Below are 24795 nucleotides of genomic sequence, written 5' to 3' on the forward strand. Positions count from 1 at the left end.
TATGTTAAAATATTATTATTATCATTTGTGTGGATTTACAATACTGTGTGCTTGCCTAACAGTTTACCATGCATTTTTTTTTATTCATACACTGTCATGAAAACACCATTTGACCAATTAATTAAATAAATACAGACTGCAAATAAAACTAAATACACTATACACATTTCGCTACGTTATCACGCTGAAACTACTGTTATTGGTTGTTTCACCGTTTTACTTTGATCATGATTGGTTAATCTTTCTGTCTTCCAGGAAACTAGCCAATGACAATATGCGCGCCTATTTTAAGTTTGAAAATACGTCCGTTACTGTTTGAGTCGGTGTGTGAGGTGAACAGCTGCTGATTATTACCCGGTCGGACACGGATTATTTATAAATTCTTGTTAAATTCTTATTTTGAGCGAATGTGAGTTGTGATATGTCAATGAAGGACAAAAGCTGGAATGTGAACAGAGGAAGGGGTCGTAACGTTACGTGGTCTGTAAAAATACTGGCGATATCACTTCAGGTAAGAACATATTTTTCATTCTTTAACAGTCTAACGTTAAACGCATAGGTTAAACGTTATGTTCCTGTCTTTAATGTATGTACGTCGTTACCACAGTTTCATTTTAGATAAATAAATATGTTAACAAATATCAATAAATGTAAATAAATATGTTAACAAATATCAAATGTTTAAAAGGTATTACATTGAAATATGTTGAATAGAGTATAAATTAGGTTTGTGGGTAACGTTAGATTAAATAATGCTATAAGCGGATAATCACCGTTAATGAAGATCATTATCTTCATTTTTTTTACTGTCTGTACACAAGAGTTTTACAAACTGGTAACGGACATGGGCCTAATGCAGCCTGCAAACAAGTTACCTCTGTGAGTGTTTTTGTTTTTGTACTGCTTTAGCGAAGCGCTAGAGATATTATTAGCACTTATTCATGTATCTTAACATTACCATCTGACACTGCTGTGTTGTTGTTGTTGGTTTGTGTTAATGTTGCCAGCCAGTTTAAAACTCAAACGCATGAGAGGTAATTAGTCTTGGAATGAATAAAGTGATAAAACCGTAATTTATTCGTTAGAAGTACATAACCTCTTCGAACACTGATAACTGCCAATGAATATATTTGTTTACATTTTTTAGATCAAGCATTGGAATAAGATTTTGTCGGGGGAGAACACCCAAATAGAGACAAATCCACCAATTACAGTAAGTTGTTTTTGTTTTGTTTTTTTGTCAATTTTACCCACTTTTTCGAAAACCTACACAGGGATTAATATAAAGTATTAAGTATGATTCTCATCATCAAAGACATTTACTGATAGAAAGTCTGAGTAACTTTTTGTACTTTTGTCTTTCTTCCTCTGAAGTGGCGCAGAATTGGCTCTCTGTGAATTGGCTTTTTTGTGTGGTTCCCTTTCTATGATACACATTTTTCTGATGGGATGTACGTGTACGTTTACATTTTAATCATCAGTGAATCATGTTTCCCTTCCAGACTCACCAAGGATCCAGATGATTACTGGCAGTTTGGTGGAGGATTTTTCTTTAGCTGCTAACACTTCTGGTATGGATTCATTGACCTTTGTGATATGATTTGATTTTACTCAATTTAATAAAAATGTACACTACTGTTCAAAAGTTTGGGGTCAATATGATTTTTTTTATTATTATTATTATTATTTTTAGAAATTAATACTTTTCTTCAGAAAAGACGCATTAAATTGATCAAATTAATCCGCTTAATAATTTTGTGCAAACCGTGATTCATTTTTTCAGGATTCTTTGAAAGTTCAAGAGAAAAGCATTTAATTAAAAAATAAATATTTTGCATTATTATAAATGTCTTTACTGTCACTTTTGATCAATTTAAAATGTTCTGGTTTCAGCATTACTACGAGAGATCATTGCCAAGCAGGAGGTGATGTGTGATATGCAAAGAAATCTGCTGCGGATTGTTCAGGATCTCCATTCTACACCTACACCACATGGACGGAAGTTTTCTGCCGTTGAGGGATGCTGAGGCTCTTTTGGCGCTGGACCGCGACATTAACTCTCTGGGGTCGGCGGTCTCGCCGGCGATACCAGCTCACTTTTTTCCTTATCAGTGCAAAAGAGACTCAAATTACTCTGTTAATTTTGATCTTACATATAAGTGTTGTACATCATTAGATCCTGTTAAGTTTCTATTTTTTTTGTGGATACTCACAATAAAAACAAAGTGTTGTGCTTTTCACCAAATAAAGAAAAACAAACATGATGCGAGTTCTGCGTTCTCTCTGTCAGTGAAGTCCATTCTGAAACGCGTCCTAAGATTAACTGTAACTCCGCGATTACTTGTCACACAGGCACGAGAGGTTTTTCTTTATGAAGCTTAAATTCTCTTCTTTTAAATGAAGTAATTTATATAAAAAACAAATATTCTCAGTTTATGCAATCTGTATGAAAAGAGAGTGCTGTCAGTATTTTTTCCCCCAGCTCATTACACTTCATTACGCGTTAATCTGACACGCCCACGGAGGACGCGCGCTATTCAAACGCAAATGTCGAGGCAAGCCATGACAATGCCCACATCAGCTGTTCCACCGCGGCGGTAAAATGTGTGGTGTATTTGCTGCCTTTTACCGCTAAGAGGCGCTACAATCATAGACTCTGAAAAGTGTTCGTTTATTCCGGTTTATTCTCTCTAACGCCGCCTTCACACTGGCAGTTGAAATCATCTCCGATAGGGCTCCGAAACGACCGGAAGTCATTCATTTCCTATGGAGATTCGCAGACCGCATGCGAATGGGTCCGAAACGGGTCCGACCGAGTGCGGTGCGAAGAAAATCGTGTCCGTTGGTCATCCGGATGCGTTCAAAAAATTGAACTCTTGCGAAAAGCTACGGACGGTTCCTATCCGACAATTCCAGCGGAAGTTAGCGTTGCTATGATACTGATAAACAAACCTGAATTCTTATCGTTATAAAATCATTATTTATTTTATTAAAAGTTAAGTTGTCATGTAATTTTTTATTTTCATGATTTGCTAACGTTATTAGGGCAGTTCATACAATTAAATTGTAGGCAGACATCGAACTAAATATGATATAGTGGTATAAATTATACCACTATATCACATTTTTAGCCGACCTGACATGTCAACGTCCTGAGCAACTTTCCTCACGCAGCAGCCTTCCTGTAGTACGACGTCCGTTGGGGGCGTATTGCGTATTACGGAGCTGATTTCAACTGCCAGTGTGAAGCCGCCTTCACACTGGCAGTTGAAATCAGCTCCGTAATACGCAATACGCCCCCAACGGACGTCGTACTACACAGTGAAAAGCGTCGGAAGCGGGTAGAACAAAAATGGCGGAGAGATTAGAAAGTTTGATTCTGTCAGTTCTGTATGATCTCTCTGAGGAGGGTTATAGAGATATTAATAGGAAGGCTGCTGCGTGAGGAAAGTTGCTCAGGACGTTGACATGTCAGGTCGGCTAAAAATGTGATATAGTGGTATAATTTATACCACTATATCATATTTAGTTCGATGTCTGCCTACAATTTAATTGTATGAACTGCCCTAATAACGTTAGCAAATCATGAAAATAAAAAATTACATGACAACTTAACTTTTAATAAAATAAATAATGATTTTATAACGATAAGAATTCAGGTTTGTTTATCAGTATCATAGCAACGCTAACTTCCGCTGGAATTGTCGGATAGGAACCGTCCGTAGCTTTTCGCAAGAGTTCAATTTTTTGAACGCATCCGGATGACCAACGGACACGATTTTCTTCGCACCGCACTCGGTCGGACCCGTTTCGGACCCATTCGCATGCGGTCTGCGAATCTCCATAGGAAATGAATGACTTCCGGTCGTTTCGGAGCCGTATCGGAGATGATTTCAACTGCCAGTGTGAAGGCGGCGTAATGCGTAATCTGCTGCCGCACCGCGCTGATTCAGAGCGATTGAAAGCTGGTAGCAGAAGAATTCAACAAGTGAAACGTAGTTAAAATAATTCATAATCACAATACTGAAATTAGGCTACTGAAATGTAATTGAATAAATAATGAAAACATTTCAACATAAAAACATTGCAATAAAAACATTTAGGCTACATGAATGAGGCTTTACAACTTTAACAGCGTACAGAAGACAGCTCAGTGATCAACGCAACAACACGAGCTTCGAGGAGCTTCAACAGACCCGAGATCGAATCTCAATGTAGCATACATGTTGTTAACCGATGTTGTCCTACGTTTATATTTTCCCACCTTGATGCTTAAATAGGTAACTGTTTATATCTGTTTACTTATTTAAAGTCAAGAGTTTTGTTTGATTATCATTACAACATAAATTTGCTACATTCCTGTAGAACCGCAGCCGCTGCACAAACGACAAAAACTGATGAAGGAAGATTGTCAGCCGATCAGAAAATGAAAATGAAGAAGCTCGTCTTTAGTCTGCTAAATTATTGTGTAATGTAAAAGAACACTAAAATTACTTAAGTTTGAAACCAAGTTCGAACATTTCAAGGTTTAAATTGTTTAATTTAAAACAGGGTTGCATCTTGTTTAGAGTTTATTTCTTTTGCGATGCAAAATAAGAAACACTAGGCTAATCTTATTCTTGCGACATTTTAAATTTGTATTGCCAAAGAAATTACAGCTAAATTAAACAATTAAAACAGTAGGCCTACAAAACGAAAATTGTCCAAAGAAACATAATTAAATTAAAAACATGCGTTTCTCTTTGCCTCTCTCGCGCTGGATCTCTTTTTAACAAGTTTATTTAGTCTCCCTCGCTGCGCGCGCGGGTCTCTCTCTCGAAATGAATCATTTCAGGGTAAAAACACATCATACAGCTGATAATACTGTATATGTCGCTGCGTGTCAGCCATACAAATCACGAAAAAATTATTTAACCTTTAATTGTTGCTTCAAAGACACAGCATGCCTTGTTGAATTCACCTTACAATAACTTCAATTGAAATTTTGTGTGAAAAAAACTTTAAATAGGCTACAATAAATAAACTACAATATTTATAATTTAATAAGATATGGGGCCTACATTTGGACACAGATTTATCCTTACAATAATTTTGCCTGCTCATCAGGCTGGCTATCCGACACTCTCCATATGAAAGAGGAACATTAACACCTTTGTCCAGCAACTGTCCCTCCAACCCCCCACAGGCTATCGGAGTCTGAGGCTGACTTAACACAAAGAGAAGTCGCAATTCACACTTAAATCGCCATTCTAGACAGTGTTGATAATGAAGGAATTAAATGATTTAAGTTACATGTAGCCTAGTGATATTTCTGTCATAAAAGTTTATTACTAAATATTTCATTATTTCAATAATTGATGAAATAAAACTGGTTTGGGGCAGCTTTTTCCAAGCAAAACTAAATATAATCTGAAAAAACGCTTGTTAATTTGTTGTCATGAACAAAATGTTCAACTTAATATTAAAGTCTACAGGGATCTTTGGATCCTTACAACCAGGCATGCAATTTGTGAATTAAGTTTTTATTTTATTTTGTATTATTCAAATAAATATCGAAACACGGTGCTTCGTGGTAATGCTGCTAAATTAAATAACATTTATAGAATAATTATGAACTTAAATGAAACAATATCGCAACATTTCGACAAATACATTATTATGTTTTTACATTTTAATTCAGGGCGATTTAGCCTACATTTAATTAGAGCGAGATTTTCACCCATGTCTTGTCATTTTCTCATTGGGAAGCGCATGTTTGAGTAGATCCTCTGTACCTCTCGTTTTCATATGGATTAGCCTACATAATCAGATAACATTTATTAGCCTAAATATTTAGACATTTAAAGGCTTTAGACATAGCCGATTTCTTATCGTGACTGAGCTGAAGTGGCTTTCGGTTCATTTTTGTGACGCGCAGTTCCCGGAGACAGAGAGGACAGATATACTGTTTTTGTCGTTAGCCTAATATGAATACAAGTTTACAGTTTTGAACGATGTAAGCTACTCTACTCTTATCTGTATGACCAAAAAATTACGGAGTCGCCTATTTTAGCTGTAATAATGAGATAAATAAATTAATCTAAATGAACGCTCCGCCGCGTTTGTCGAACACTAACTCACGATGCCAGAATAAAACCCGACTTTAGAAAAATGCATAGGGTCACTCGGCGTGGTGTGCCAAAACACTTAATTATAAACTTCAATATTTCATTCAAAATAATCTCAACACGCTTTGTGAAATTTTGAAAAGCCGTGCATGCATTAAGGCCACTGGAACTAATGAACAACTGAAACGCTGGTTTTGATTTTATTGTTTTTCGTTTAAACGTGCCTGTTGCATATCTCTATTTTATATATTTGATATTGGTGAAGTAGCCTATAGCATTGATTAGCTGTGGAGGGAGGGGTGTGGGGATTAAAATAATTCAGCAGAAGTAGGGATGTTTAGACCAGAAGGAAATCCCAGTCCCCCCTGGCAAATCACACTTTACTTAAAACCATGTTTTTAAAAACTCTAGGTTGTAGGGAACAGACCTCTCTGCCATGCGCGCGCACGGTTTGGAGCACAATATCTGTCTCGCATGCACGCTCGCTCTAAATAGATTACGGGATATTTTAACTAATTCGCGGTATAACTAGTCGATCACGAGTGGCTCAACAGGTAGATCTATGGATAAACTATGGCTGTGTCCGAAATCTCCACTCAAACCACTACTCCCTAACCCCTATGTAGGGGGTAGGGATTAGAGCACTATATAGTGAGCTCACCAGCATAATAGAAACACCACTTTCGGACACTACTCGATCGTCTCTCGGCGCCGTTGATTAAACGCGCCATCTGTCAGCTGGTGCCGAGCCAGCTCTGGGCTAAATAGATTTTTTATATATAAATACATTACATTATATTGAGCTTATTTCTCCAAAATTGTAAAATTAAAAGTAATTTCTGGCCGTTTCTGTTACAATGCGTTACTCCACACATGATTATAACTTATAAACATAAATAAAATTAATACACATATTTCATATATTTTCATTTTCGCGCCACACCGTTTTCTCTTGCCTGTCGACATAAAAAAAACAAAAAAAAACAGATCTACGTTATCAAATATCTTGCTCATAATAGGCTACTCTTAATAAAACAGCTTTTAGACTCTGTGGAGATGCCACTCAATATTTACCTTTTTTGTTTGTTTGTTCTCGTGATTCAGAAGATTTTGCAAGTTAGCAAAAGAAACAGGATTTCTAGACACAGAAAATGACGTGCTGTTCTTGCTACGCCAGCGAGACGTCGTCAAATTGTAAGTTAAAGATGAAGATGATGCTGATAGGTCTTTTACGATCAGCGCAATGCATGATGGTATGTAGGGGTTGGGTTAGTGACCATCGGTTGTACACTACTTTTCAAAATGCATTCTGGGATACATTGAGTGGACTATATAGGGTATAATAATCATCATACATTCGGACAGCACTACAAAATGGCGAGCTCACTATATAGTCCACTATATAGTGAGTAGTGGGAGATTTCGGACACAGCACGTATCTTTCAGGAATTTGACCGACCGGGTTGACACTTCAGCGTGAGAAATCGGGGGTGTGGCGTGAGAGCCTGGAATAAATAAATAAAAAATATATATAGCCTATATAAAACAAAACTGTATGGTGTAACAGAGTTTTAGAGCTAGACAAATCTCTCTGCAATAATAAATATAAAATATACAGCAGACCATGTTTGTGCGGGATTTGAACCTGTGTCATCTTGATGATGAACCGTCAGTTCTACCGCTCGGCTATGAATTTTGTTACTGAGAAATAACCAAACGTTTGATTCTCACATGAGCGAGAAAACGTTTTGTCTTTAGCCTGTGAGTGTAGGCCTACTTTAGCCTTTTACAGTTTTAAAAGATTATATCTTATCTGTATGACCAACAATTTGTTGTAGGCTTATTTGGAAATTACCATAACTTGTAGTATTTCATCCTTATGCTACTGTTAATAGACATTAGCCCCACTTACGTTTTGCTAAATGTCCCTTTGCGCCACCTGGCGGTCATTTCGCGTACGACTTTGAAATGCGACTGGTTTATTTTTACCGCGGTGGATGGCTAAAAATGGTATGTGGATGGCTAAAAGGTGTGACTAAAAATGTGCTTTTGGCTTTCATTTATATTTTGATTGTTTGTATATATATATATATATATATACTAATGAGCCTTTCATTCAGGGGTGTCACACAAGAAAGAATGCAAGGACAATATATATATATAAATAAATAAATATTTATATACACACACACACACACACATATATATATATATATATATGTGTGTGTGTGTATATAAATATTTATTTATTTATATATATATTGTCCTTGCATTCTTTCTTGTGTGACACCCCTGAATGAAAGGCTCATTAGTATGCAGTCTGCTCAGGTGAGAACTGCCTAATTATTCATGAGGGGGTTGGGCCGATCCGCCCATCCGCATATTGCCTTTGCAAACAAAAAAAATGTTTTTCACAATTTAAAACAATCTATTGTGTTATGTGAATGATAAGGCAGGATGATTTTCAGATCATTTTGAAGAAAAAACTCTAGGCCACAACATCCATTAGTCAAAAGTCTTGTGGACACATATTTAGTATGTGTTTTGTGGCCTTATTTCAGAAACTTTAAGTTTTAGTTTTTTCAATAACCACGCATAAACAATATTCTCTCAAAAATACAAAAATGTACATACATGTTGATAACACATTATGGTAGCCCTGTGTGTGCTAAATAGAGTGTAATTTCACCTTTGCCAGTAATATGTTTATAAGCAACTGAAAAAAGCACAAATGTCAGAGTATGTCAAAACATCTCAAGGACCCCAAAAACACCTTGGACCCCAGAGGGTTAAGACAAAGCCAGAGAAGAGAAAGGACTTGGTAATTACTTTTATCATTAGTATTTGGACCAGATTTTTTTTCTGAACCTTTTTCTTTGCATTTTTTTTCTCCGCAATGAACATTCATATTTTCAAAACTTTTATTTTTCCAGGTGCTGACACTGGGCCTTGCTGGGGGCGTGAACCTCAAGGACACTGTGTGGAGGGTCATGAAGATGCTTATTCAGAACGACTTGGCCTGCAAAATGAATTGGACAGGCCTCCATGGCAAAACATCATTCCAGGGCCTAGAAGTCAAGAATGTTGTTACAGGTAAAAGTGTTGATTAGATGTACCAGGCAACATTTTTAGGTTCATTTACCAGCTTCGTAGTCACTTCGATGAGCTGCCACCCCTCAATGCAGGGTGAATAAAGGCTCTTGGCCGCCTCCAGTGTAGTGGCCACTGTTTTTAGAGGCAAATTCTTTGTTTGTGAACAAAGGGCATAAATGCAGAGAAATGTCTTTGTTTTTCAAAATAACCATGTATGTGTGAAAGGGGTGTTAGTCTATCGTTCGTGGTCAGACTACACATTATGATATAGTCTGGCTTGTCAGGCTATGTATACACCTCTTTTGTAAGGTCTGTGCCTGTTTAACTCCATAGTGGTAAAGAAACTGTATTAACAAATTATGCTGTCCCTTTCCCTTTAGTCTGTCACACAAAGTCAACAGAAGAATGGGACTAAACTTAAAGACCTAAATGAAATTTAAGTTTAAATGGCATTGGCTGTCTTTACGAAGTCTTAAATTTAAACTCTGAAACCTCCCATGATATCTTTAATTGTTTGTTTCTAGAAGCCATTCGGAGAAATCCTGGATGCAGAAAATCCACGAACCAGGAGGTGGAGCAAGGGTTGAGGCATTGGTTGTATTTGGCTGGTGATCGATAGGGGGGAAGGAGGAGGAGAAGCACAGTCCTCCACCATCAGCCACCCACCAGCACACAACGTCAGGCGCACACACCAACACACAACGTCAGCCACCCACCAGCACACGACGCCAGGCGCACACACCAACACACAACGTCAGGCGCACACACCAACACACAACGTCAGCCGCACACACCAACACACAACGTCAGCCACCCACCAGCACACGACGTCAGGCGCACACACCAACACACAACGTCAGGCGCACACACCAACACACAACGTCAGGCGTACACACCAGCACACGACGTCAGGCGCACACACCAGCACACAACGTCAGGCGCACACACCAGCACACAACGTCAGGCGCACACCAGCACACAACGTCAGGCACACACCAGCACACAACGTCAGGTACACAACGTCAGGCACACACCAGCACACAGCGTCAAGCACACACCAGCACACAACGTCAGGCACACACCAGCACACAACGTCAGGCACACAACGTCAGGCGCACACACCAGCACACAACGTCAGGCGCACACACCAGCACACAACGACAGGCACACACCAGCACACAACGACAGGCACACACCAGCACACCATGTCAGGCACACACCAGCACACAACGTCAGGCACACACCAGCACACAACGTCAGGCACACACCAGCACACAACGTCAGGCACACACCAGCACACAACGTCAGGCGCACACACCAGCACACAACGTCAGGCACACACCAGCACACAACGCCAGCACACAACGTCAGGCGCACACCAGCACACAACGTCAGGCACACACCAGCACACAACGTCAGGCACACACCAGCACACAACGTCAGGCACACACCAGCACACAACGTCAGGCACACACCAGCACACAACGTCAGGCACACACCAGCACACAACGTCAGGCACACACCAGCACACAACGTCAGGCGCACACACCAGCACACAACGTCAGGCGCACACACCAGCACACAACGTCAGGCGCACACACCAGCACACAACGTCAGGCGCACACACCAGCACACAACGTCAGGCGCACACACCAGCACACAACGTCAGGCGCACACACCAGCACACAACGTCAGGCGCACACACCAGCACACAACGTCAGCCACCCACCAGCACACAACGTCAGCCACCCACCAGCACACAACGTCAGCCACGCACCAGCACACAACGACAGCCACCCACCAACACACAACGTCAGCCGCACACACCAACGCACACACCAGCACACAACGTCAGCCACGCACACAACGTCAGCCACGCACACAACGTCAACCGCCCACCAACACACAACGTCAGGCGCACACACCAGCACACAACGTCAGCCACCCACCAGCACACAACGTCAACCGCCCACCAACACACAACGTCAGGCACTTTCTTTCTAAAACTAAGCTTTGTATGTTTTTGCATTTTATTTCTATAACAAATAAAAAAAAATTGTAAATGTTTACCTATTTAGGTCATATGTTTGTTAATTGAAAATAAAAACAAATTTTCTGCAGTTATGGTTTCCTGGTTTGATTTCTCTTTGAATTGCATGGTTGCTATTGGGTCCAGATATTAAATATGGGCCAAATTAGTTATTTTAATATAATCTGGCAGAGTTGTGGCCTGTGCTCGGGAGACATCTGGCTTTTCAATGGCGATATTATGGCATGAATATGGCCCAATTTAGGGTCTTCTGGCTCTCGTCTGGTAAGGCATTGGCATTTTTCTGGCAGCTTTCTGGCGTGCTTTTGGCAAAACTGTCTGGGCCGGTTTTGGCCCTGCATTGCTGGCGGTATGATTGCCAAAACTAAGAACAGTGTTTGGGCCATAAAAGGCCCGGAACAATTTTGCTATCTGGGATGAGGTTAAGGACTCGCCAGTTGTTGATCTGCCCACAGCATCGGTCACTATAGATGACGAGCTTCCGTTCCTTTGCCTGGACTAGGGGAGCGAAAGATGTTTCTGCCCACTTCAAAAGACAACTTGCCACCTCGATGGAACCTCTGTGAGCGATGCCCTCATGCCTGAGGCACATTGTAGGAGGATCGTCAGTGCCCATCTCCTGGATACAGAGGTTGTAGTTGGCCAGCTGCCGTTGATAGTACACGTTGGAGTGCGTCAGGTTTGGTGTGAACACTACCCCCTACATGTCGATACAAATGACATGGCAGTCATCATTGGCTTTGGCCCACTCTGTGTCAGCCTGCAACTGGGTGTACGCTTTTTCAGCTTTCCGGTGGTGAAGCTCACTCTCGGCTGCGATCTTCAACCTTTCTCCATCTGTTGTAGCAGCTGTTAATTTTGAGAACAGGGCGTCACATTTTGCACAAGTGTCACTTCTTGGCTGCCCAAAACTGAGGTTCTGCTGCTTGAAGAGGTCCTTATAGAGCCAGAACTTTGCAGTGGATGTTGGATTGTGTTCCTTGTACAGGCGGAACATGCCTGTACAAGGAACAACCGAATTCTTTTTAGTATTTTCGAATTACCATGCTTTCCTCCCTCATATCCCCCTGAGATGAGAGATTTATGTATTTTTTGTCTGGAAAAAATCCTCACATGACGCAAAAATCGTCATTGTTTACATGCACACCTTTTGTTTCAATCTAACTGAATTTATTCCGATTTGTGAATCTGAATGTAGTGTTTACATGGATGCTAAATATGTGATTGATTGATGTGTGCGTTTTAGCATTGCAATCTGGGAGTTGTTGTCTTTCATCCCCATAAATCAAAAATACATTTTCTGGCTTTTCTCAGTCTAGAAGGCTCCAAATTCAAAAATAATTTCGCATTTCTACTGCATAAATGACCCATTTTAAATACACATTAATCTTTCCAGAGCTGAAGTATCCCTTTAAGATACATTACATTTGCATAGCACTTTACCTGATGATATCGATCTCAAAGTGCAAAAATGTTTCCTGACTGGGCAACAACAGTGAGCTGAATCCTAACCATTACGTTATGTGCACGCTGGCGTTATAGGGTGGCAAGGCACCCGACCCCCTATAATGCCAGCGTCCAGTGCACCATTAGACCAGGGAATGTTGTAGGGCAACGGATGCTGACAATGGTGCAGATTTAAAAACTAACAGGACGAGAGCATGAGGTCCTTCAAGATTTTTCTTATGTTTTCCTCTGAAATCCTCTAATCAGTCCCTCCAGTTTTTCGCGATTCTGCGATCGCTGAATACAACGCAAAATCAACAAAATGTCGCATTTTTTTGCGATCCTGCATAATTCCTAATTTAACCGCAAAATAATCACAAAAATTCAAAAAATTACATCACAAAACATTAAATTATAATCACCCAATTGAAATATATCTAGTTAAAGTTTCAATAGATTTTTATGTGGATACAGATGTTGCACACGCGTGATGTCTGTGAGCGGTCTGTCAAACATGGCGAAAGAAAATGCGTCTCTCCTGCCCTCTCACATTAGCGCCCAGGTTTTCATTGGGCTACGGCAAACTTATTAACGCATTTAACATGATTGAATGACATAACAAAAAGTATGATATGCTCGATGGTACTAAAAATAATTCTTAAAAGCACAGCATACCGTGAAAGAGAACTAATTTCAGCCAGTCGAGTGACAGTCTGTCTCTGACTGCAAGCGTGTGTGTGTGTGTGTGTGTGTGTGACTGACTGACTGACTGCGTGTCACCGCCTGTCGTCCTAGTTAGAATATTGAATTCTCTTTATAGCGCTTGAACAAATACACATAGCTACAATTACTTCAAAATATTAATCTTGGCAAGTACCGTATTTTCCGCACTATAAGGCGCACTTAAAAGCCTTTAATTTTCTCAAAAAACGTCAGTGCGGCTTATAGTGCGGTGCGCCTTATATATGAATCAATTAGATTAATTTACGTTGGTTAATAACGCTCCGGATTATAAGGCGCACTGTCAAAATGTTTCAGTATGAAAAACCAATAATAATAATAAATATTTAATAATAATAAAATGTTTCAGTACGACTGGTAAACTACAAAGCCGCACCGCGTGCAGCATTACGGCTACCGTAGTCAGTAAAAACCGTTACTGTGCTTACTAACAACAACACTTGTGTGTGTATAAAGACCTCAAAATGGCACCTGTCAAGAGACACGCTTACGACGCAGAGTTCAAGCTCAAGGCTGTCGGTCACGCAGTAGAATATGGGAATAGAGCAGCAGCGAGAGAATTTAACATTAATGAATCAATGGTACGGAAGTGGAGGAAGCAAGAAAATGACCTGCGCCAAGTAAAAAAGACTAAACAGAGTTTCAGAGGGAACAAAGCGAGATGGCCACAGTTAGAGGACGAACTCGAAAAGTGGGTTGTTGAACAGAGAGCAGCAAGTAGAAGCGTCTCTACAGTCACTATTCGAATGAAGGCAACGGCGCTAGCACGGGACATGAACATCGATGAATTTCGAGGCGGTCCTTCTTGGTGCTTTCGTTTTATGAAAAGACGTAATCTCTCCATCCGCACACGAACTACCGTCTCGCAGCAACTGCCAAAAGATTACCAAGAAAAGCTGGTCACTTTCCGCGCATACTGCAAAAAGAAGATCACTGAAAAGAAGATCCGGCCAGAGCACATCACCAACATGGACGAGGTTCCACTCACCTTTGATATTCCCGTGAACCGCACTGTGGAGAAAACGGGGACCAGTACGGTGTCTGTACGCACCACAGGGAATGAGAAGTCATCCTTTACTGTAGTTCTCGCCTGCCAGGCTAATGGCCAGAAACTTCCACCCATGGTTATTTTCAAGAGGAAGACCTTGCCAAAAGAAAACTTTCCAGCCGGCGTCGTCATCAAAGTTAACCCGAAGGGATGGATGGATGAGGAAAAGATGAGTGAGTGGTTGAGAGAAATTTACGTCAAGAGACTGGGTGGCTTTTTCCACACAGCTCCGTCCCTATTGATCTACGACTCCATGCGCGCCCATATCACCGATGCTGTCAAAAAACAAGTGAAGCAAACTAATTCGGAGCTTGCCGTCATTCCGGGTGGATTAACTAAAGAACTCCAGCCGCTAGATATTGGTGTCAACAGGGCGTTCAAAGCTAGACTGCGAGCTGCGTGGGAGCAGTGGATGACAGAAGGTGAACACACGTTCACCAAGACGGGGAGACAGCGCCGGGCGACTTACGCCACTATCTGCCAATGGATCGTGGATGCCTGGGCTGATATATCAGTCGCAACTGTGATCCGAGCTTTCACGAAGGCAGGAATAATCTCTGAACTGCCAGGCAACAGCAGCGACACTGACTCGGATAATGACGAGAGGGAACGGGGCAGGTTGGATGCCGTAATCGCCCAAATGTTCAATTCGGACACTGAAGAAGAAGAATTCGAGGGATTCGTGGACGGGGAATGAACTGAAAAAAGTGAGCTTTACGTGTTTACGTGTTATATGTAACTGAACAATGTTGAACAATGTTGAGTATGCACTAACGTTTGATTTAGTGTTATCAGACTGTTTCTTTTACTATGGTACGTGTTTACTGAATTAGGGAAAAGTTCCCCTCCACGTTTGGGAGAAGAGTGAGCAAGGCTGGGAGATATTGTTACCGGTAATATTGTTAATTAGCACATTAAGTTTGAATAACGTTACCATGGGAGTGAACGGAGTTGTCGGAACGCGTAATAAAGTTTGACTTTATCTGACTGTTTTGTTGACATTCCCTTTAGCACATCTAGTGGATGCATAACGCAAACCCAGTCACACGTATGACTGCAGTATCTTATGCGCCTTATAATCCGGTGCGCCCTATATATGAAAAATGTTAAAAAATAGGTCATTCATTGAAGGTGCGCCTTATAATCCGGTGCGCCTTATAGTGCGGAAAATACGGTATTTACGTAAAACAATCAGTAATAACTGATTGGGACGTTTGTCATTACTGTAGTAGGTCTTAAAGTGACAGTAACCTAATTTACCTGCTGTTGTCAGTGTTGTTAATGTTATTCAAGCAACAACAATAGGCTACAGCACAATTTAAAAAAAAGAATTTGATTAGACCAAATAAACAAGCTTTATGCATTTTGTTTGTGATTTGTGTCATGTATGACTATTGTGCATCTGACATAATACTATTATGGTAAATGTGATGTCCTAATTATAAAATATAAAAATCGCAAATTTTTTCACAAATTTCTGGAAATTACCACCACAAAATCAGTCATTTTGATCGCAAAAATCACACAAAAAAATCGTGAAATCCTGGAGGGACTGTCTAATGGAGACCTGACTTTAGCTACCTGCTCTGTTCCCTCAGACTGACTGTCTAACTTTTCTTGAATAACCTTTTCAAAGATAAGTAACTTTAAATAAATATGTTATGGACAATATATCTAATTAAAATCATGCATGTAATAAAAAGTTAACAAACGGAAAAACGCTAGGGTATATAAAACTTGCCTGTAGGCGACTGTTGGTCAGTTGAAAGACTGACATAAATGTGACCTTACAAACAGCAAGTCTTTGGCCTCCTTGTTGCACATGGTACTTGAAGGTGTACTTCCTCTTAGTAATCTCAGTGTCAGGCCCACGTGGTCGTCTGCGACTCACCTTGTGCTAGAAGTAAAAAGACATGAAGTAAAAAGACATTTACCATAGCGTAGCAGGCTAGCCGTAGTGTAGAGCTGTCAAGTTAAGGTCATTAACCCTTTAGGCGCCAGAGGTTTTTTCCTAAAACGTTCGATTTTGACATCTCAATTTCAAAAGGCTATATCTTAAAAGTGATAAAAGATAGAGACTTTCTGTAAATTAGAGAAATATTAAGGATGACCCAAAGTGTATGTAGGGATTACATTTTTCCATCTAATTTGCATATTATGATGTCATATGGTGGCGGCAATCTTGGATTATAGAATTTTCATGAAAAGTCACATGTTTTAATGATAAAATGCAGCACTTCTTTCCCCCCAAAATGTCCATCACCTTCTGTATGTTATATTGCACAATACTGAATGCTCAGGTATATAGTAAGTAGTAAACAAACTGTGTAAATTATTACTAATAAATGGTAGAAACAAACCGAATGCATGTAGTGGTTGCCTTTTGCTGTAGAGATTTTCCATTTACGAAATACAGTAGACACTCTGATTCCATGTATGGGGCACATATATATTATTCATATGACATACAAACACAAGTAGACAAGACCTGTTTAGTTCAAACGCTCACTCGCACAGATCATGAGTGAGATGATACGAGCAGCGCGGCCAGATCTGCCTCGCGCGCCGAGTGTGCACAGCTCGGACTACTGTCATTGTCATTGCGACTCCCCACCCTGCCTCCACGTTGTCTCCTAACTGTCCTATGAATACTTCGACCTCGTCTAACATACCCAGTAGCATTAGACAAAGTCTCCACCACAATACTGTCGCCGCGATTGCGGAGAGGATCTGATAACATGGCTCACTCGCACACTAGCTCCGCTTTTGATCTCACTGATTCAATGCGCTCTAACTCGAACATTTTGTATAAAAACATGACGTTTTTTTTATTCGGGGATGAAGTATGACATGTCTGCCATCCAGTGGAGGGGAGGTCGAACGAAATTTGACACCCAATTTGACAAAATCGGCCGTTTTATTCAGTGCCTCATCTTGTCGAGTAAACTCGACCGTGGCGCCTAGAGGGTTAAGTACGTGAGTAGGCTTTGGTTAGGAGAATGAATAAGCCATGTGTATGCCTTTTAGGGCACCAAAGCGCTGTGGTCTGTAATGCACTTGGTGGCCTACTTGATGCCGATCATACTTCATCCATCCTCACAGAATTTAACATTTACAGTGATCAGGCACATGTGCAGTCTTGGTGAATTGAAGGCATACAGTAGTATTAAATTCACTGGTTATTTCATGGGTCTACATTGTGATGCATTGCATACTGTTGACATGGTATGGTCATGAATTGCTTAAGTTAGCCTACCTGCTCCAAACCAGAGAGAATGATAGCCTGCTGCCTCTCATAAGAGACAGCATAAAACTCTGTGAAGAGCTGGAGTTTTCTTTGTTCTGTTAGGCTTGAACACGTCTCCTTGCACACATTGCCCTTAACAAAAACAAAGTCACATTAGCGGGGTTTTTTTTAGCTATCCACCTTTTTCCTGGTTAGCGAATTTACCCCTGATTCATAGCGGGTTTGAACCGGAAGCCGGTTGTCCTTTTCCGGTTCGAAGCTTTATGAAGATTAAGCGCCGCTCCCTCAGAACGCCGCAGTGATGTGCTGGTTAGAAAATATGTGAAATAAGGGCTGCCCCTGCCCGTGCACAACTGAAGTTGGGTTGGAAGTTATGTATACTATATGGGAGAGAATGCTAAACCATAATGGGCGTTTTCGTAATATATTGACTATTCTGCATCTCAACGCACGCATAAAGCTTGCCAAAAAAAACGGCAAAAGTAATGATTATGCATGAAACATTTGAATTGTTTATTAATAAACTAGTGTTTTCTGTAAGTGTCGACTGCAAAGATAAATTTAATGATGCTGACTCGCCATGTTCGCAGTAGTGAACGTGCCTATAGAGAGAAATGCACACTTCATACGAATTAACCTATACATAAGCAGAGAGCAGCCCATTTTTGCTCGTTTTTAATTATTTTGTTTAAAAGTACACATTTCAAGCTTTCTGTAGATATACTTCTCATGTATGTGAGGCAAGTAACTTATAGCCTACGCTGAGTTTCGTTGATTAATAAGACGCGCTCCAGTTCACGCGCCCGCGTCTCAGTGTCCTGTATATCTACAATATTTGCTTCTTATTTATTAGTATTCCAGGCAATTTGTTGATAAAACATTGATTAAAATGAAGATACAATTTATACTAAACGAAATTCACTTTAAAGAAAGGCTTTCTACAAAACAAAACTTAATAAGTGGTCAAAATCATCTGTCTGAGCCATTCCAAATGTTTTCCGATATATTGGGCATCTTATGATCATATCTGACTCATCCCATGCGGTTCCCTTTTCATATAATCAACATAGATGAAATAAATAAAAAAAACATTATATTGTGAAACTTAAATATAAAACGTATGTTTCGTTTTTTTTTTTTTACTTATATTTAAGCAACACTGCTCCGCTTTGCTCATGTGCTCTGGTGTGTAGCTTATAGCCTATACATGCATGTGTGCGTGATGTGATGGAGGGGTGCGATTTTCGAATAATAGTTGAATAATACCCAGCGATCTTCGATTATTATTTTTGCTTGAAATGCCCATCCCTACTGTTAACGTATTAGGCGTTTGTCAACAAAATGGTGCGGAGAGACATACACCTTTTTCGTTGGATGCTTCAGTTTTAGCGTAGCTAACCAAAAACGTCTACTCTCTGGCATTGAATGTAGCTGATACGAACCGGACATGGGCATTCTCTCCTTTTTATCTTATGCTCAAAGCACCCAGTTTCTAAAAAGTTTTTTTTTTATCTTCTTTGAATTGTTAAAACAACCAACAACAGCACATGTAGAGCCTGAACTCATTCTCTCACTGCTAATACAGTACTAACCGGAAGTAGGCAACCGGAGTCGTCGTCATGGCGGCGCGCATTGTTTAGAGCAGAATAAGGTGGATAGAACACTAGAGCTATTAACAGCTATTAAGGTTACTATATAACAGCTTACACAATCAATACATTTTTTTATTATTACCTTTTATTTATTTATTTATTTTATTTATTAAATAATGAGTAACAAACAAACATAGCATACAATATTACAAAACAAAGTGTTGCATTAAATGGTAACAGGGGATCCAAAAAATATATCAAAATATTTTAAACACGTCAATGACTTTTTTATATATATATATATAGATTTTTTTTTTTTACCAATTTCAGTGAAGACATAAAGCAATCAAAGTCTAATTTTCTCAGCTTTCATTTCGACTCATTCATGAACATTAGTAATGTTAGACGCCCAGTAATATGCCCCCTGACTGTAACCAGATACGTTACAAAGTAACTGGCTAGCCAGACATCAAACGCAGCTAAAATGTTTCGATTAATTTATCCGTGGTTATAAGGAGTAGCCTACAGCATTCATTTCGACCCATTCATGAATTGATCCGTTAAACAGAGTGAGCTTATTGCTAAATGGTATAGGCTACTATCATGTTCTGTTTCCTTAACTACAGAATGAATGTTGAAACTTACTTCAGAATGAAAAAAAAAGTAAGTAATGTGCCTTAACTTATTTGTAGATGAAATTATAAAGTTGCTTTTTGACAGTGGCTTCAAACAAAGAGAAATGTGCTCTTTTCTTGGTGCTTCTGGATATAAAATCAGGTAATCTTTATGCTTGTTGATCGTACTGCAGTGCCCAGTACTGCTTTGATAATTCTGATGTTAAATATACAATATCCCAATACAAATGAAAAATGTTTACAGCAATGTTAAATCAAGCAGTTTTAATCAAGCAGTCTAATAGCTCGAAAGAACGCTTTAACTTCACGATCGTGAAAACTATTACTTTTACTGAATTACTGAACTATTTTAACTTGAACTATTACTGAATGGTCTATTACTTTTCGTTTTGAATTTTTTCGTTTAAAGACATTTCAAGCTTTCTATAGATATATTTCTGTGAGGCATACACTGAGTTTAACTTTATGATGAGGTGCGCTCCAGTTCGCGTCCAGTGCAAGTGACTGCGCCGGCGCCTCCATGTCTCCATGATTATATTGTCTGCTATATTTGCTTCTTATTTATTAAATCCAGGCAATTGGTTGATTTAAAATGTATTAAAATTAAGGTACAATTTATACAAAACGAAATGCACTTTAAAGAAAGGCTTTCTACAAAACAAAACTTAATGAAGTGGTCAAAATCATGTCTGACCCATATGTTGCACATCCTATCTTACTCATACTGTTCACTTTTCATAATCAACGTGAAAAAAATAACATTATAATATTTTAACAAATATGAAACTAAATGCGCTTATTTAATGGCTATAGTAGACCTACAGACTCTCTATTGATGCACATTCATTTAATTCTGAATTTTGCACACATAAGTTTAAAGGCATTTGTTTGTGCATAGTAAAACATATCTGCAACATTTATCAAGTTCACAGATAATTGTGCGTGCATGAATTAATCATTATGATACTAAAATCATAATAAAGGCTATACTACAAAAAATCAGATGAGCACAGAATATGAACGCAACGCATTTAATTAAACGTTTAGCATTTTCCTCCCATAGAAAACCATTATAAATAGCAAGTTATTATGTCGAAATAACGAGATATTATATCGAAATAACAGATATTATGTCGAAAAATAATGACGTGACGTCACATGGGGCGGGGCAATGCGAACCTCTAAACTCCACTTGAGTCCGTTTCGCCCGATGCCTTTTAGGCAGATGCCTTTTAGTCTGAGGCTGTTTTGTCTGATGCCTTTTAGTCTGATGCCTTTTTGTCTGAGGCTGTTTTGTCTGATGCCGTTTTGTCCGATGCCATTTTGTCTGAGGCTGTTTTGTAAATGGACTGCATTTATAAATGGACTGCATTTATATAGCGCTTTCACAGACCCAATGGCCACCAAAGCGCTTTACAATTTGCCTCAAATTCATCCATTCACTCACTCATTCATACACCGACGGGCGACGGCAGCCATGCAAGGCGCCATCCAGCTCGTCGGGAGCAGCTGGGGTTAGGTGTCTTGCTCATGGACACCTCGACACTTGGTCAGGTGGAACCGAGGATTGAACCACCAACCTTCCGGTTTGTAGACAACCAACATGAACCACTGAGCCACTGCCGCCCCAACACATGCATGTTTTGTCTGATGCCGTTTCGTCCGATGCCTTTATGTCCGATGCCTTTTTGTCTGAGGCTGTTTTGTCTGATGCCGTTTCGTCCGATGCCTTTTAGTCTGATGCCTTTTTGTCTGAGGCTGTTTCGTCTGATGCCTAATTGTATGAGACCTGACACCTGACATTGTTTTTCCTGAGACCTGAAGCTTTTCAGTCTGAGGCGCGATGCCCTTTTTCTCCAATGACTGAAGCCTTTTAGTCTGAGGCATGATGCCTTGTTTTCATATGTCTGAGGATGTCCTAAAATGTACACCGTACTGACCACTATCCTCGGGCTGGGCCCTTGATCTAGTAGAGACGTGCACTCCCAACGCAATAGAGTGCGGCGCGGCACTAGATTTGATGGCCGAGCGCGGGCGGTAATGCACTCTGTGTGTGTGGGTTGCGGGAGAATAAAACGATTCGTGGGACTCCCGCAAACTAGAAATATCTATGAATAAAACATATAAAAACTAATAGATTTTTATTCATCTGTTGCAGAAAAGCAAAATAGAAACGATTTACAGGCCAGAGTTTCTATTCACAACATGTTTGCAGCGCTGAGCGATGTAGACAATCACAGACATATGTGTTGATTTCTTGAACGCAATGGCCAATCAGAAGCATTTAAGATAGACTCTCCTCACCGCTCACAACTGACTTTTTGTTCAGTGCTGAATTCTGTATGCTGGCAAATCCTCTAATTAAAACAAACAAAGTGCGGATATTATGAAAGATTCATTGTGCAGTCAGCTTCATTGATAATAACAGAGATGTGTGAGATCACGATGAACTGTTTGCTTTTTAGGAATTATTAAGGGAGCGCACTTTGCGCACATTCAGTCATGCCAGACCATGAACGCAGTAGCTGCTTGCTTTTATGTTAAATTAACAGTGGTTTGTGTGTTAATGCTTTAATAACAAATAATTTATCATAGGGTAGGTTCGGGCTTTGTTTACATCCATTTTATTTATTGTTTTTGGTATTTATTCAAGTGCATTTTTTGTTAACAGAGACATTGCTTTTATTGTTTTTGGTTGTTTTGTTCATTTATTGTGGATATTTAAAATGTTTTCCATTTTCAGTGTTAAAAGTCTCTTTAGAAATAAAAGTTTATTGATCTTTGAAAAGGTGTACCTGCATTATTATGCCATTATCATTATTTTAGATGTAAATGGTCTCAGAACGACAATATTATCGTTTATCGCAATAATTTCTTGGACAATTTATCGGCCAGCAAAATTTGTTATCGTGACAGGCCTAGCATTTAGCCCCGCCGTAGGTTTCCAAAATTTTCGAAATTCCAGCGTCAGGCCGCAGCAGATTTAGTCCCGGCTCAGCTCACACTCTCCACCCCAGTCTGCTCAACCCTGTAATGCCTGGCTCACACTACAGGAGTTTTAAAATCCTAACCGATTTTGAAATCTGGTTGCAGCTCACATTTAAGGAGAATCTTTGCAGATTTTCTTCCCTCAAATCTTAAACATGCTCACACTACAAGATTTGAAAATCGCGGCGCATCACACACTACACAATGTTATTAAGATTATCGTGCCAGAGGAAGTGCCTCACGTGATCTCACGCAGCAGATCGGAAGCAGAAAAGCGGATGTAAACAAAATATCTGTCCCTCATATCAAGTCATATTCGTGAAAAGGTTGCCGCGACCAAGGAAAGAGAATTATTTTTTTTTAAACCTAACCTTTTAACACGTAAGGTTAGGCTATTTCTAATGAATGGCGTCAGCTCTGGTCAGTACAATGAAAAAATGCCATTGATCTCTATGAAGTAAAGCATCAGCTTCACGTTGCCCATGCGCCGCATTGCTGCTCAGCTGAGCCTTGTAAAGTGGAGCTCAAAGTTAAAATTAAATATTAAAATAATTAACAGCTTGTTTCATTACATCTATATTTGAATGAATCCGCTTTTTTTTTTACATTTCCGTTGAATGAACAGTTTAATGACTCACTCAAAGACAGTCCCTTGCCGCCACCTAGTGGCGTAACAATGTAACTGGACTGAGCGACAGCCTGTCTATAACACGCAGAGACGAGCAATGCCGAGTGGTCAAATATCAGCAGAAAGCCTTTAGTAAAGTGAGATTCGAGGATCGAAACTAACTGTTATATAGCAATGGCCTAAAAAGCTTATTGTCAGGTTTATGTTCTGTTATTTTATTATGTGGACCCTTATTTTGACATTGTATCTTCTGTTTACTCCACTTCGGTTCAATGCGCTTTTTAGTTTCGGTTTCATTACTGAAGATGTACTCGTCTTCGTGCCTGCTGACCACAGCGTAACACTTATTTATTTAGCAATAAATAAATAAATGAAGATAATACCGCATATCGCGCTGTTGAGTCACTCAAAATTACAACAATGGAAATTCCTTCACCACGACAGCCCTACTTGTTTCTTATTGGCTAGACAGTGACGTACCGGTAATCACAATCTTGCTCATCCCGATAAATATCAAACATGTTTTTGTTTGAGCCCGATTTGTGTGAGAGCAGATCGGGAGGTGCAAGACTCGATCTGTGAAAGCCTCACATTACCAGATAATCTGCGCCGAACATCGGAACCGATCGAGGTAATCAACAAGATTTTTTCTCCGATTCTTGTGAGGGGAAAATCGGGCATAAACCGGCCTAAAACTCCTATAGTGTGAGCCAGGCATAAGAGCACAACTCAAATCCTTCTTGTTTTCTGTCCCTGGTATAATTATTTTATTTATTCGCTCTTCTCCTGAGAATACATTTTCGACTGCTACTTAGAGCTTTAATGCTACTAGCACCAAACTCAGCTCAGACTATTCTGACTTGCGTTGCAAAACATATTTTCTGAATACTATTAATACTACTAATACTATTGATGTCCACTAGAGGGGGTTTCAGGATAAGACATCTTTGAAGTCCACTCTTTACTCTGTTTCTATCTGTTAAAATGACAAATAAATGCATACTTCGACCGCTCAATCACGAGCACAGTTTATGCCATCTGGATAATTAATATTGATCGGATACACGTTTTACACAGTTTCTGCACAAGTGATTTGCCGCTCTAAATTAATGCGTTGCTTTCTTGTAGCTCAAACACACGCATACAAACAGTAGCTTGCACATCACGCACCGATCTCACGCACAGTCGCACACAGAATCATTAAGGAACTTATTGTCAAC

At 39.8% G+C, this 24795-nt stretch overlaps 1 long non-coding RNA gene across 1 annotated transcript; it reads left to right on the forward strand.

Moving 5' to 3' along the window:
* The first annotated feature begins 8896 nt into the window (after window positions 1–8896).
* On the forward strand, window positions 8897–10106 carry LOC130097264 (uncharacterized). Its single transcript, XR_008808275.1, has 3 exons — window positions 8897–8928; window positions 9041–9200; window positions 9725–10106. It is a non-coding gene; the product is annotated as an uncharacterized LOC130097264 (long non-coding RNA).
* Window positions 10107–24795: the final 14689 nt, after the last annotated feature.

The sequence above is a fragment of the Rhinichthys klamathensis genome, unplaced genomic scaffold (genome assembly GCF_029890125.1).
Source record: "Rhinichthys klamathensis goyatoka isolate OS25496 unplaced genomic scaffold, OSU_Roscu_1.1 h1tg000214l_1, whole genome shotgun sequence".
Classification (NCBI taxonomy): Eukaryota; Metazoa; Chordata; class Actinopteri; order Cypriniformes; family Leuciscidae; genus Rhinichthys; species Rhinichthys klamathensis.